Raw genomic sequence first — 12,500 nt, forward strand, 5'->3', positions numbered from 1 at the left:
TGTGAGTGTGTGTGTGTGTGTGTGTGTGTGTGTGTGTGTGTGTGTGTGTGTGTGTGTGTGTGTGTGTGTGTGTGTGTGTGTGTGTGTGTGTGTGTGAGTGTGTGTGTGTGTGAGTGTGTGTGTGTGTGTGTGTGTGTGTGTGTGTGTGTGTGAGTGTGTGTGTGTGTGTGTGTGTGTGTGTGTGTGAGTGAGTGAGTGTGTGTGTGTGTGTGTGTGTGTGTGTGTGTGTGTGTGTGTGTGTGTGTGTGTGTGTGTGTGTGTGTGTGTGTGTGTGTGTGTGTGCCTGCAGAGAAAGAGTAAGAAAGCATCGTTGGTGTATTATATGAAATGACTACAAAGAAATTTTTATATTTTCACTATCACAAATATATACAGGCAAACGATCTTGATGATGATATGTGTGTGCATATAAACATATTTATACAGATATATACCATGGATGATAACTTTACAAAGAGACACTTATAATGAGTAGTCACTTATAGATGATGAATGAGAGCCAAAATATCTGAAAAGATAACCAAAGAATGTCACATGATAAAGAAACACACTCTCCCTGAGCACCGGTTTTAAAACACAGTTACTAGAAAAGATATATAAACACCCACACAAAGTCAACGTGCAACTGGCCTGTATCTGTAGGGTAAGTAGCAGCTGACGATAAAAAACGGTAAGTTATCACACCACTTCCTTGCTTTTATTTTATTTCAAGGGTGCAGGGCCGGTGAGTAGAAACCTTGGTGTTCAGTTCTTGTATTCTAATAATCTAAGAAAGAATGAATGCCAAAATCATAACAAACGGTGATATGTGTGTATAATGATGCGGCAGAAGTCATAATAAACGGTAATGTTTGTATAATGGCAATGATGTATTCAGGATACTTATCTATTATCTCTTTTACAGGTATGTCGTCCACACTCGAGAGAACGCGGTTGTGACGTGACCTGGGATCTAAGGCTGTGGCTGTGCTTGTGGAAAGGTAATGCGTGTAGGTAACATTTCTATTAGTTCTGGAAAGCTATACTAGGTTTTTTCTTCTGTGGACTGCGACCTTTGTCATTTTTATATACGGCAAAAATAATTTTGTCTGAATGTGTGTATCCTATTATGATTACGGAAGTTTCATGCCCTGAAGGGATAGGTTTATCCGGATCACTTTTTTTTCTCATTCATGTAAGATTAGTTCAGAGATGCATGAGATAAATTTATATGGAACATTTAGATGCGAAATAAAATGAGTGGAGTAGTAAAGCGTCTTTAGTACGTGCACCTCGAGCCGTAGCACAACTTCTGATCTTTGCACTAAAGTTCCATTAATCATTCCGCACACATAAAGTTACAGAATCCGCGTTTCTCTTTCCATAATTAGACGACTATTCTTTCATTCGGAGATGTATTGTTAAACTTGAAAAGTCCGCCATGAATTCCAAATGGGCTAATCTACGCTCTCGTCGGGGTCGCCAACTTCAGCTGTAGGAAATTGCCCGGCTGATGCTGCTGGTGGCGGGCAAGAGTATTTCCTTCTTTTTTTATTTATTTTCTTTCTTTCTTTCTTTCTTTCTTTGATTAGGTATTGTAAGAGCCATGGGAGAAGAATAAAGTCTTGCGAAAGAAGGATGTTCACAGAATAAACTTGTTGAGAAGTTTTAAGTAGGCCCTGGAGTGCTTGCAGTCATTAGCCTCATATCCTCTAATGGAAGGCCGGTTAGGAGATTAAGCATGTGGTGATTACAGTTGAAGAGTGTGGCTTTGTCCGCGCTATTATATATATATTAAACTAATGGATGGGAAGGAGTGGCTTCGGGGGAAGTCGTTGGATAAATCCCTCCCAGCAGAGTGCAGGGAAGATCTGTCTAAACAAATTGCGGCGGTTTATTCTACCCGGTGTCAGTAATATTGTAAAGTAATAAAAATGGGAAGGCGCGTCAGGGGCGCTCGGGCGTGTTGGGCTTGCAATGGCCGGGCAAGTTGGGGGAAAACGTCCGAATGTCCAGTCGCGGCGGAGGGCTGGGGAGGGCTGCGCGCGCGCGGGCCGACACCTCACTGCGGACGCCACTTGGGCCATACGCTGAGACCCACACAGACATTGCTTGCCCTGAGACGCACCTTGAATTGAAAGACAACACGTTCACTGCGCACACGACTTACACTTACGCACAAAGCGAATGCGGACTGCGGATTCGGATTAAAGTTCTGCGCTCAGACCTATACCGCTCATACTTCCCCGATCGCCCTTGTATTAAGGGAGATGAGGATAGAACATTCAATTAAAGAGAAAGCCACGAGTGAGCAGGAAAGCCAATTGCAGGTCGACGGGGATGTGAATATATGTTAGCATTTAAAAAATAGGGGAATTACCTTCAGATAAGCTCCAGAAAGAAATTCAGAAGTGAGAAAGGGACATTAAAAATAGCGAGAAAAACAGAGTGATAAGACACGGGAAGTTAGAGTAGGCATGAAAGGCAATCGAGAAAGAAACAATTACGGGATTGGTTAATCATCCTTAAATCTCCGCCAGTGCCGTATCTGCCACGCGGAACCGTTCGAGCGGACGAGACGCAGACTTATGGTCCTCCTCCTCTTTCCCCTTCACTCCTTTTCCCTCCCTCCCTCCCTCTCCCTTCCCTTCTGTCTCCCTTCTTTCTGCCTCTCTTGCCTTCTCCTTAAGATCCCTTTATCTGTCTCGCGCGCCCACCGACTCGAGAATTCCGATTATCTGTTGCAACAACGACCGGCGACCGAGCTTAGGGAGGCTTGGCACACGCAGCCGACCGGCCGAGGGAGAGACAGTGAGAAAGTAGACGAAGAGGAGCTCGGACGGCCAGATAAAGCATGGCTGGGGCAGGAGGAGGGCGGAGGGGGTGGGGTGGGGAGGGGGAGACTCTCGGGGCCGAGGGGTGGAGGGGGGAGGGGGAGAGACACGGCGCGAAGGGTGGGGGAGATGGGGTGTGAACGAGAGAGCAGAAGGAGGGGCGCAGATGGGGAGGGAGAGATCGGAGGAGGATTGGAGAGAAAGAGGCACAGATGGAAGAAAGAGGGTAAGATAGGGTAATGGTTCGAGAGAGATGCAGAAAAAATAAAGGGGGAAAGGAGTGAGAATAGGAGAAGAACCACAGAGAGAAACACAGAAGTAGAGAGGGGATAGAGAGGCAAAGAGAGCATGATGAGAAGAGACAGGCAGGCAGAGACATACAGACAGAGGGAGGGAGGAAGGGAGAGAGAGAAAGAGAGAGACAGACAGGCAGGCAGACAGAGAGGAGGCGAGGAAGAGGGAGAGAGAGAGAGGAAGCGAGGAAGAGGGAGAGAGATAGGAAGCGAGGAAGAGGGAAAGAGAGAGAGGAAGGGGGGAAGAGGGAGAGAGAGAGAGAGAGGAAACGAGGAAGAGGGAGAGAGAGAGGAAGTGAGGAAGAGAAAGGGAGAGGGGAGAGAGAGAGAGGAAGCGAGAAAGAGAAATAGAAAGCGAGAGAGGGAGAGGGAGAGGGAGAAGGAGAAGGAGAGGGAGAGGGAGAGACAGAGACAGAGACAGAGACAGAGACACACAGCGAGAGACAGAGACACAGAGAGAGAGACAGAGGCACACACGCACACACACACACACACACACAGAGAGAGAGAGAGAGAGAGAGAGAGAGAGAGAGAGAGAGAGAGAGAGAGAGAGAGAGAGAGAGAGAGAGAGAGAGAGAGAGAGAGAGGATCCCAAGCCCGATGCGAATAAGGCCCAGCAGTTCTCCGAATGTAGCAGGGGTGAAAGACAACAAATAGGATGGAGAATAACAAACACAATGAATAAATGTGGGAAGAGAGAAACGTTGCGAGAGGGAAGCAAATAGAATAAAATTCTAATTGAATTAGAAGCTGAAAAGAACGAAACAATTCGGGGGAGTTCGGCCCGACGGATTGATGAAAGCTGCAGCGAGAAAGGGTTTGAGAGAAAGAGAGAGAGAAAAAGGAGAGAGTAAGAATACATCGCTGATACAACACCATGAACTTTACATTTAGATTTTTTCCCCAGAAGGTTGGTGCCTATTTCCCCCCTCAGTAAGAAAGCTTCAGTCGAGGTGCAAGTCTTTCTTTGTCGTTCAATCGCCTTCACGGGAAGCCTTTCCCCGGGTCTCGGTCATCCCTAGATATCCATTAGGCTCTGAGTCAGGGAGTTTGTTGCTGAGTTCAGTAACCGTGAGGAAAATGCGCTCGTGTTCTGTGCCAGTGTTGTGGGCGTAGCAGTGAGTGGGTCCGAGATGAAAAGAGATATGATCGAATAAGATTAGGAACACGTAATGAAATAAACCACAGATGCCCTGGCGAGAACCTGCGTCATTTCAGTTTCAAACCTCAAAATTAGCAGGGTTTATGCAAACAATAGTCTCCATCCGTTTGCTCTAAGAGTTTGAAAGATGGCTGAAAGGAAGGGAAGTGGCGCCACGGGTTCGTTTCCAAGTGAGTTTAGAAGTACTTTGTAAGCTGCTTGCCGACGAGGAGCAGCAAAATAGAATGGGGAGGGGCGGAGTAGAATAGGGAGGGGTAGAGTAGAAAGGGGAGGGGCAGAATAGAAGAGGGAGGAGCGGAGTAGAAAGGGAGGGGAAAGGAGATTGTTTCTCGTCCGTTCAGTCAAGGACAGAGAAAAGTAGACCGGGCTGGGAGTGGCTCGGCTGATACAAACTGCAGCTAGAATAGAAATGCTTTATTTGGTTTCAACGCTTTGCATCAAACACATGATATTACGCAAATCAGAATAAGATAGGTACTTTTGTTGATAGATTCATCTTTTAAATACTATTGCAACGTAATACGTAAGTCTAATTCTTATGATACAAAAATGAATGAGAACATATAAAAGTGATGAGATTAAATATTTGTGAAGATATGGTAACTGCACAATTTACGGATAATAAAGTAGATAGACTGGTACGAGCTAAATATTAGGAAAGGATGAATAACTAGAAATGAAAAAAAAATATACAGATTTAAAGGCAAAAGAAAAAGTAAGCATCGCATTGAAACAAGTACATTAAGGGGGGAACATAAGGCTTGATCTGTAACAATTTGCATTATTGATTAACTGATGAATGGATGTAAATATGCATAAAGAAAAGCATAAAAAAGTGCGACAACTATAAATAATCCAGCTTGTGAAATGATAAAACAGTATTTCTAAGAACAAAACTACACGAAAAGGAAAGACAAGACAACCATTCTTAGCTGATTGCCAAAAGGGCGATATGCGAGGAGCCGAGAGGAGAAGGAGTGCCATGGAGCGGGAGGAGGAAGGCAGGAAATGTGGTATCATGCCAGGTTATAGGATCGGAAAATACAAAACCGGTTGGATTATTTTATCCTTGTGTGGATGATATAGGAGAGTATATCTATCCTGATAAGGACGGTCAGGTTGGGAAGGTATTAAAATGGAAGAGGCTGGGGTAGTATTAGACAAGAGTAATGTTTACACACGTGCTGCAGAGGTCAAGAAAAAGTCATGCTGATTAACAAATTACTTTAATGATCAGTAGAGGTCGTAAGAGCTCGTGAGCAAGAACGAAACGATGAACAGGGGGAGGGCGGGGTGGGGGTGGGCTGAGGGCCGGAGTAATGCAAGGGAGACGTTGGATGTCTCAAGTCTCCTCAAGGCACAGTGTTCCTTTGAGGTCAGAGAGCGTGAGGAGGCGCTCAACCCGCGGGATATTGATCAGTGCAACATGACGGCTCATGAGCACCTCTCGCTTTGGTCATTATGCTGCTTGTAGGGGGAGCCATCCTGCAAGGACGCATTTAGCACTACCATCCCAAATCAGGATGGCGGTCGCGACACAGCCTTGAATTGATGGTAGATTGGAGGGTCGGTTGATAGAACTTTATCTTAATGCGTTTAGGAAGGCTGCGGTTGGAGCAGGGTCATGTTGCAATGGAGCACCGTAATGAAATAGAGCCCCTGCATGCTGCAATGGCAGGAAGGCTATCGTATATGGCTGGCGACGCACTGGGACTCCGTCTCGTGTTGTATTTCCGGGATGCTGGATGCAAGCACAGAGGTGCCGTATCGTAACATGTAAGGTGAATATTGTGAGAGTAATGTGACAAAAGTTTGTGTTTATAGGGTACCAGGGTGAGGTGGTTGATTAATAAGTGGAATTAGTTTAATATTCATATTTTTGGAGATTGGAATTATGGTAAAGGAAAAATATTGTAGAGATTCTTTTATATAACCAAAAATATATTCACCGAGGAAGCTTAAAGGGCAGCACAGAATGTCTCGGGAAAAGTTATGACTGAATAATGTGAAGTTATACGTATACGAGTATGTTGTATATGAAATATTTATCCAATTAGATTTTACTGCGGTGTAATTCTAAACATAAAATGAATCTTTCTATTGTACATAACGGAGCATTTTACCACTTTTAGATCTGTAACTTTAATTAATATATTTTTACATTTACAGCCATTTTTTACTATTGATAATTGTCCATTGTAAACAACTGAATCAAAAAGCATTTCTTTTAGCAGCCATGGAAATTATTTTTGTGGAGATCCAGTTGCTAGTAAATAAAATGTTTGTCCCGGGGAGAGAGTGGTCCAGAAGAGCCAGTGCGGACGTGACAAGTGTCAGCGATGTACATGCCATGTATTACTGATGTTGACAAACCTTCTGTAATATTTCAAGCCCTTTACACACGGTCCACAAAACATTAACTATCAAGATACAAATTTCTACTTTGATTAACAATATTCCTCTGACCGTTCCTCTCCCCCTTCTTTCTCTCTCTCTTTTTTTTTTTTTTACACAAATGCAGTTATCAGGTGAGGATCAGAAGCCCCCCGAGGTAATCAAGGTTTCTTACAGAGCCCGAGAAGTGCGATCGTCCCCAGGTGCTCCCCTCCCGGATGCCTCTCCCGCTGCCGATGCTGCCACAGGGGAGGGGCGCAGGGATGGACGGAAACACTAATGATTTTAGCTGCATTTGTATATTGTTTGAGAGACGAGTTAGTAGCAGTAGTTCGTTTCCTTGTGTATATTTTTTGTTCATAATGTAGAAACGGAAATGTATGTGTGGGATTATAAAGGATTTTTTTTAGTTTTGTTTTTAAATTTTTTTTTTTTTTCGGTGTAATCCAGCCACCATGCTCTCTCCGTGCCTTTACCCAGATTTATGATAGCTACTGATGCAACGTCGATTCATATTTCAAATCATCACGATATACACCTTCCAGGGCGCCGCTCTGGTTCCCCAACTGGCGGTAAGCCAAACCAGTATTTTATACATCCTAATATTCTATTTATTATCTCTATCTCTCTCGCGATTTTTTCTTCCATCTTTCTGTGGGTAACCAGATTTTATTTCTTGTTATTAGTGCTGCATTAATGTATTTCTGTATTCAAGCCTTTTACGCTGCAGTTGCTTAGAGCATCTTAAAGGCGTCTGGCAAGACATCTGCTGAAGGCCCTGAGTTACCCTTGCTGTCTCGCCAGCTTCAACATCAGCTTCTTGTATTGATTTTTAAAAGCATCTGGTGAATTCATTGGATCCTGTATGGTTTTAGCCATTTTGTAAAACGACCAAATAAGTTAATGAAATTAGGTAGAAATAAAATATAAAGAATAATACAAAAAAAGATAAATGAAAATCATCACGCGCAGAGGCATAAATATGAACTGCGTGTTTTGTGACACAGAAAATTAGAAGACTGATACCATGATTTCATAATAAATTGCCCTGATGAAAATGCAGCTCGTTTTCTTTCAACCTGCCATCCGATACAGAAAACACAGGCTGTTGGTATTTCAGGATATTTCCCAGTTCATAGATCATAAAGCCTCCATCCTCGCGACTCGCTACGACTCGCCGAGCTTTCAGAGTAAGCCATTAAAAAGCGGTAAGTGATGTCATCCGAAATAAATTGTCGGGGTGAAAGAGGGATTATGAAGTTCTTAATAGGTTTCGCCTGCGCTGCTCATGCCGGATGCCTCATGAACAATCCCCCCCCCCTCCCTGCGACCCTCCGTGACTCCCAGTGGCGCTGTCGTGATACACTGGGGTTCTCTTTCTCTCTCTCTCTCTCTCTCTCTCTCTCTCTCTCTCTCTCTCTCTCTCTCTCTCTCTCTCTCTCTCTCTCTCTCTCTCTCTCTCTCTCTCTCTCTCTCTCTCTCTCTCTCTCTCTCTCTCTCTCTCTCTCTCTCTCTCTCTCTCTCTCTCTCTCTCTCTCTCTCTCTCTCTCTCTCTCTCTCTCTCTCTCTCTCTCTCTCCCTCTCTCTCTCTCCCTCTCTCTCTCTCCCTCTCTCTCTCCCTCTCCTCTCTCTCTCCCTCTCTCTCTCTCCCTCTCTCTCTCTCTCTCCCTCTCTCTCTCTCTCTCCCTCTCTCTCTCTCTCTCCCTCTCTCTCTCTCTCTCCCTCTCTCTCTCTCCTTTTTTCTCCCCCCTCTTTCCTGAGTTTTTTTTGTTTTTTTCATAGTCGGCTTTCACTCTCGCTCTCGCACTCATGCACGCCGAGTAGAGACAACTGCTGCTGTTCGCACGGTCATTACCAGCCTGAGCTGCCACTGGGGAGAAGGTAGACGAGCCATGAATGACTAATCTGGTTGCGGACGATGCTCCTGCCGAGTCGATCTGCTCGTCCGATTCACCGGGTCGGTTGATGGGGGAAGGGGGGCGAGGCCGCATATCTCCGGCGTGCCACTGCATACTCTTCTGATGTCTCCATTGGCCGCTGTGTTGCCGCTGTGTGACCATTGCAGCGCCGCGGGGTCGCGCTGCTGTGTCTGTGCAGCCCGGCAACCCTGAGCGCGAGCTGAGATTGTTTCCATGGTCGAGGCTCCGGTTCCCGCTCCTCCTCCTCCTCCCTTCTCGCCTGATCACACCCTTCCCCCTGAGGGCGGTATCTTTCTGGCTGTTATCGCACCCTTTATCCTCCGTTCTCGGTCGTAGGTCGGCCCTAGTCTGACCTAACCTCCCCCGAGATCCCGCGTCTGCCGCCTTCCTCATCAAGGGGAGAAAACCATTAACTTGGGAAGAATGCAATTTTTCTTTCTCTCTCCTTTGACTCCCGCGCCCTCCGACCAGCGGCCAAATTAAACTCCGCGCGATGGGCCGGCGCAGATAAGGGAAGGCTGCCGCGACGTGGCCGTTTTCAATCATGCATATCCACTAATAAAAGCAATACCGCGTTTCTGTATCCAAATCCATAAACATCACGGCACGCAATTGCTTTTGTCCCTCACGGTTGATACAAAAAATAAAAGGGGGCAGCAAAAAAAAAAGAAAAAATAAAAAAGAAAAAGAAAGTGAATATACATGTGGAGTAAATAAATAACAGATTATGAAGCATTACTAGGAGACGTTTAGAGCTGCCAACCCATGCCTGTTGATGAATGACGATGGCGGCGATGGCTCCCCCTCCCCATTCTTCCTGCCCCTGCCTCCCCCCATTCTTCCTACCCTTGCTTTACCCATTTTTCCTACCCTTGCTTTACCCATATTTCTTGGCTTGGCTTCACCCATTCTCCCCCTTGCTTCCCCATTCTTCTTCCCTTGCTTCCCCTTTTCTTCTTCTTGCTTCCTCCAGTCTCCTTCCCTGTGCCCATTATTCTTTTGTTTCCCCCACTCTTCTTCTTCCTTTTGTTTTCCTCATTCTTCTTCCCTTTGACTCCTTTATTCTCTTTCTTTTTGTGTCCTCCATTCTTCTTCCCCTTATCTTCCATCATTCCTTTTCCCCTTACCCTTCATTATTCTACCCGGGTCCTTCTTCCTCTTGCTCCTCCTCTTCTTCCCCATCCCTCCCCCAATTGTTTCCCATGGCTCCTCAGTTTCTTTCCCTCGCCTTCCCCATCTTTTTCCCTTTGCCTTATTTCATTCTTCCACCCCAAATCCCCCTTTTTCTTCCCCCCCCCTTCTTCCATCTTCTTTTCTTGACCCTTCTTTTCTTCCCCTTTCCTCCCCCTATTTTATTTCCCTTGCTCCCCCCATCTTTTTCCCTTTCCCTTCCTCCAGTCTTCCTCCCCTCCTTCCCTCTCCCCTCTCTCTCTCCTTGCCCCCCCCCCCTCCCGCTACTCTCATTACCCTACTGGCGGTTAAGGTGACTCCCCCAATTTTTTGCCAGCGGGTCTTGTTCGCCGTTGTAACAGCAGACAGAAGCTGAAGGTACTTGTTATGTCATGGAGGCGTTTTGAGTTGAGGGATGAGGCGTGTGTGTGAGTGCGAGAATGCGAGTGCGAGGGCGGAGGGCTGCCAGGCAGGTCACTATATCAGTGTCATGCTGTCACTCTTCCTCCCGTCACCATTTTCACGCTCGCGCTGCTGTTCCTTCAGCCTCGACGCTGTATTCCCCCTGTGTCGGTATTCCCGCTCCGCTCGACGCATTCCTTTTCTTAGCCGCTGTTTATAAACACCCGACAGCTTATGCCATCACAATGCGAGTGTGTTTTTGTATTCATCCAGGAACCCCTGTCGCTAATTTTATCACCGCGCCTTCGCCATCGTCACTTCCCCCTCCTCCCCTCCCCGCCCGCCTCCTTCCACCCCAGCCTGACCTTCGGTTCGCCACCACCTTTACACGCTGGCCATTTAACAAAGGTTTCGCGTCGGGATAAATGTGTGGTATTGATCACTGCGACTTTTCATTGGAAAATTTTACCATTGTTATTTCAGTCACTCGCCGAAGAAAAATCAATGAAAATGAAATAAAACGGCCAGAAGTAATTGGGAAATATAACCGTTCCTGGATCGCGGAGACCACGTCGCTCCCCTGCTGCATTCCCTGCTTCAGGGCCTTCCAGTTATGCCATTCCCGCGTCATCCATCACACCACGAGACGCGCGTGAAGCAACAGCGCCTAGACCTACTCCCATCTCTGTCTGTCTGTTTGTCTCTCCCTCTCCCTCTCCCTCTCCCTCTCCCTCTCCCTCTCCCTCTCCCTCTCCCTCTCCCTCTCCCTCTCTCTCTCTCTCTCTCTCTCTCTCTCTCTCTCTCTCTCTCTCTCTCTCTCTCTCTCTCTCTCTCTATCTATCTATCTATCTATCTATCTATCTATCTCTTTACATATATATATATTTCCTTCCCTCTTTCCTCCCCTACCTCCCTCCCTCCCTCCCTCCCTCCCTCCCCCCAAACCACCACAACCAACCCATACCTTTAACTATACTGCCGTTACTGTGTCGCTCTTCAATGGGTCATCCCTCGCTTGAAAGGCTTCCTGTGTCACGGCGTTCTCAAACACCGCAAACCTTTTCATTTCGAACTTAGATAAAAAGAAATCGCAGAGCCCTCCCAGAACAGGTTTTGGTATACATGAGTTGTGGATGCAAAGTCAAGAATCAAAGGGTATTCTCAGGCATGAATCTAGTTCGGCCCCTTTGTGCTTGCTGCTTTGTGTCGCCGCCGTGACGCCTCGGGGTGTGGCCGGAGCGCCTCTTTTGCCTTCAGCTCATGCATCTCACCGATTTGCGCTTTAATGCGTTGAGAAAAATCCGTAGGTTGGTGAAATTATGGGCGGAGGTTAATGACGTTTTGTGGCGCCCTCGGAGGGGTTGTCGTGGAAGGGGCGGACGTACGAGGAATGATTAACTGTTGTCGCTCTGTTTTTATCGTTCTTATTCCATCTCTCTCTCTCTCTCTCTCTCTCTCTCTCTCTCTCTCTCTCTCTCTCTCTCTCTCTCTCTCTCTCTCTCTCTCTCTCTCTCTCTCTCCCCCTCTCGCTCTCACCCTCCCTCTCGCTCTCACCCTCCCTCTCGCTCTCACCCTCCTCTCTCTTCCTCTCTCCCTCCTCCCTCCCTCCCTCTCTCTCTCTCTCTCTCTCTCTCTCTCTCTCTCTCTCTCTCTCTCTCTCTCTCTCTCTCTCTCTCTCTCTCTCTCTCTCTCTCTCTCTCTCTCTCTCTCGCTCTCACCCTCCCTCTCTTCCTCTCTCCCTCCCTCCCTCCCTCCCTCCCTCCCTCCCTCCCTCCCTCCCTCTCTCTCTCTCTCTCTCTCTCTCTCTCTCTCTCTCTCTCTCTCTCTCTCTCTCTCTCTCTCTCTCTCTCTCTATCCCTTTCTCTCTCTCTCTATCCCTCTCCCTCTCCCTCTCGCTCACCCCTCCCTCTCTTCCTCTCTCCCTCCCTCCCTTGTCCTCTGTCCCCCTCTCTCTCTCTCTCTCTTGTCCTCTCTCCCTCTCTCTCTCTCTCTCTCTCTCTCTCTCTCTCTCTCTCTCTCTCTCTCTCTATCCCTCTCCCTCTCCCTCTCGCTCTCACCCTCCCTCTTCTTCCTCTCTCCCTCCCTCCCTCCCTCCCTCCCTCCCTCCCCCTCTCTCTCTCTCTCTCTCTCTCTCTCTCTCTCTCTCTCTCTCTCTCTCTCTCTCTCTCTCTCTCTCTCTCTCTCTCTCTCTCTCTCTCTCCTCTCTCTCCCTCTCTCTCTCCCCTCTCTCTCTCTCTTCTTCCTCTCTCTCTCTCTCTCTCTCTCTCTCTCTCTCTCTCTCTCTCTCTCTCTCTCTCTCTCTCTCTCTCTCTCTCTCTCTCTCTCTCTCTCTCCCTCTCTCCCTCTC

The 12,500-nt window shown here is 47.1% G+C and overlaps 1 long non-coding RNA gene across 2 annotated transcripts in view; it reads left to right on the forward strand.

Annotated features, from left to right (window-relative positions):
- LOC138867409 (uncharacterized) overlaps positions 1–7,761 on the forward strand; it is an 18,172-nt gene extending 10,411 nt beyond the window's left edge. Inside the window, exons 2-3 of one of the 2 annotated variants that reach the window (XR_011399789.1) lie at positions 905–980; positions 6,840–7,761. This is a non-coding gene — a long non-coding RNA (uncharacterized lncRNA). The remainder of the gene's footprint in view (positions 1–904; positions 981–6,839) is intronic. The other variant, XR_011399790.1, reaches the window with a different exon arrangement.
- The last annotated feature ends 4,739 nt before the right edge of the window (positions 7,762–12,500 follow it).

Source organism: Penaeus vannamei, chromosome 3 (genome assembly GCF_042767895.1).
Source record: "Penaeus vannamei isolate JL-2024 chromosome 3, ASM4276789v1, whole genome shotgun sequence".
In the NCBI taxonomy this organism is placed as follows: domain Eukaryota; kingdom Metazoa; phylum Arthropoda; class Malacostraca; order Decapoda; family Penaeidae; genus Penaeus; species Penaeus vannamei.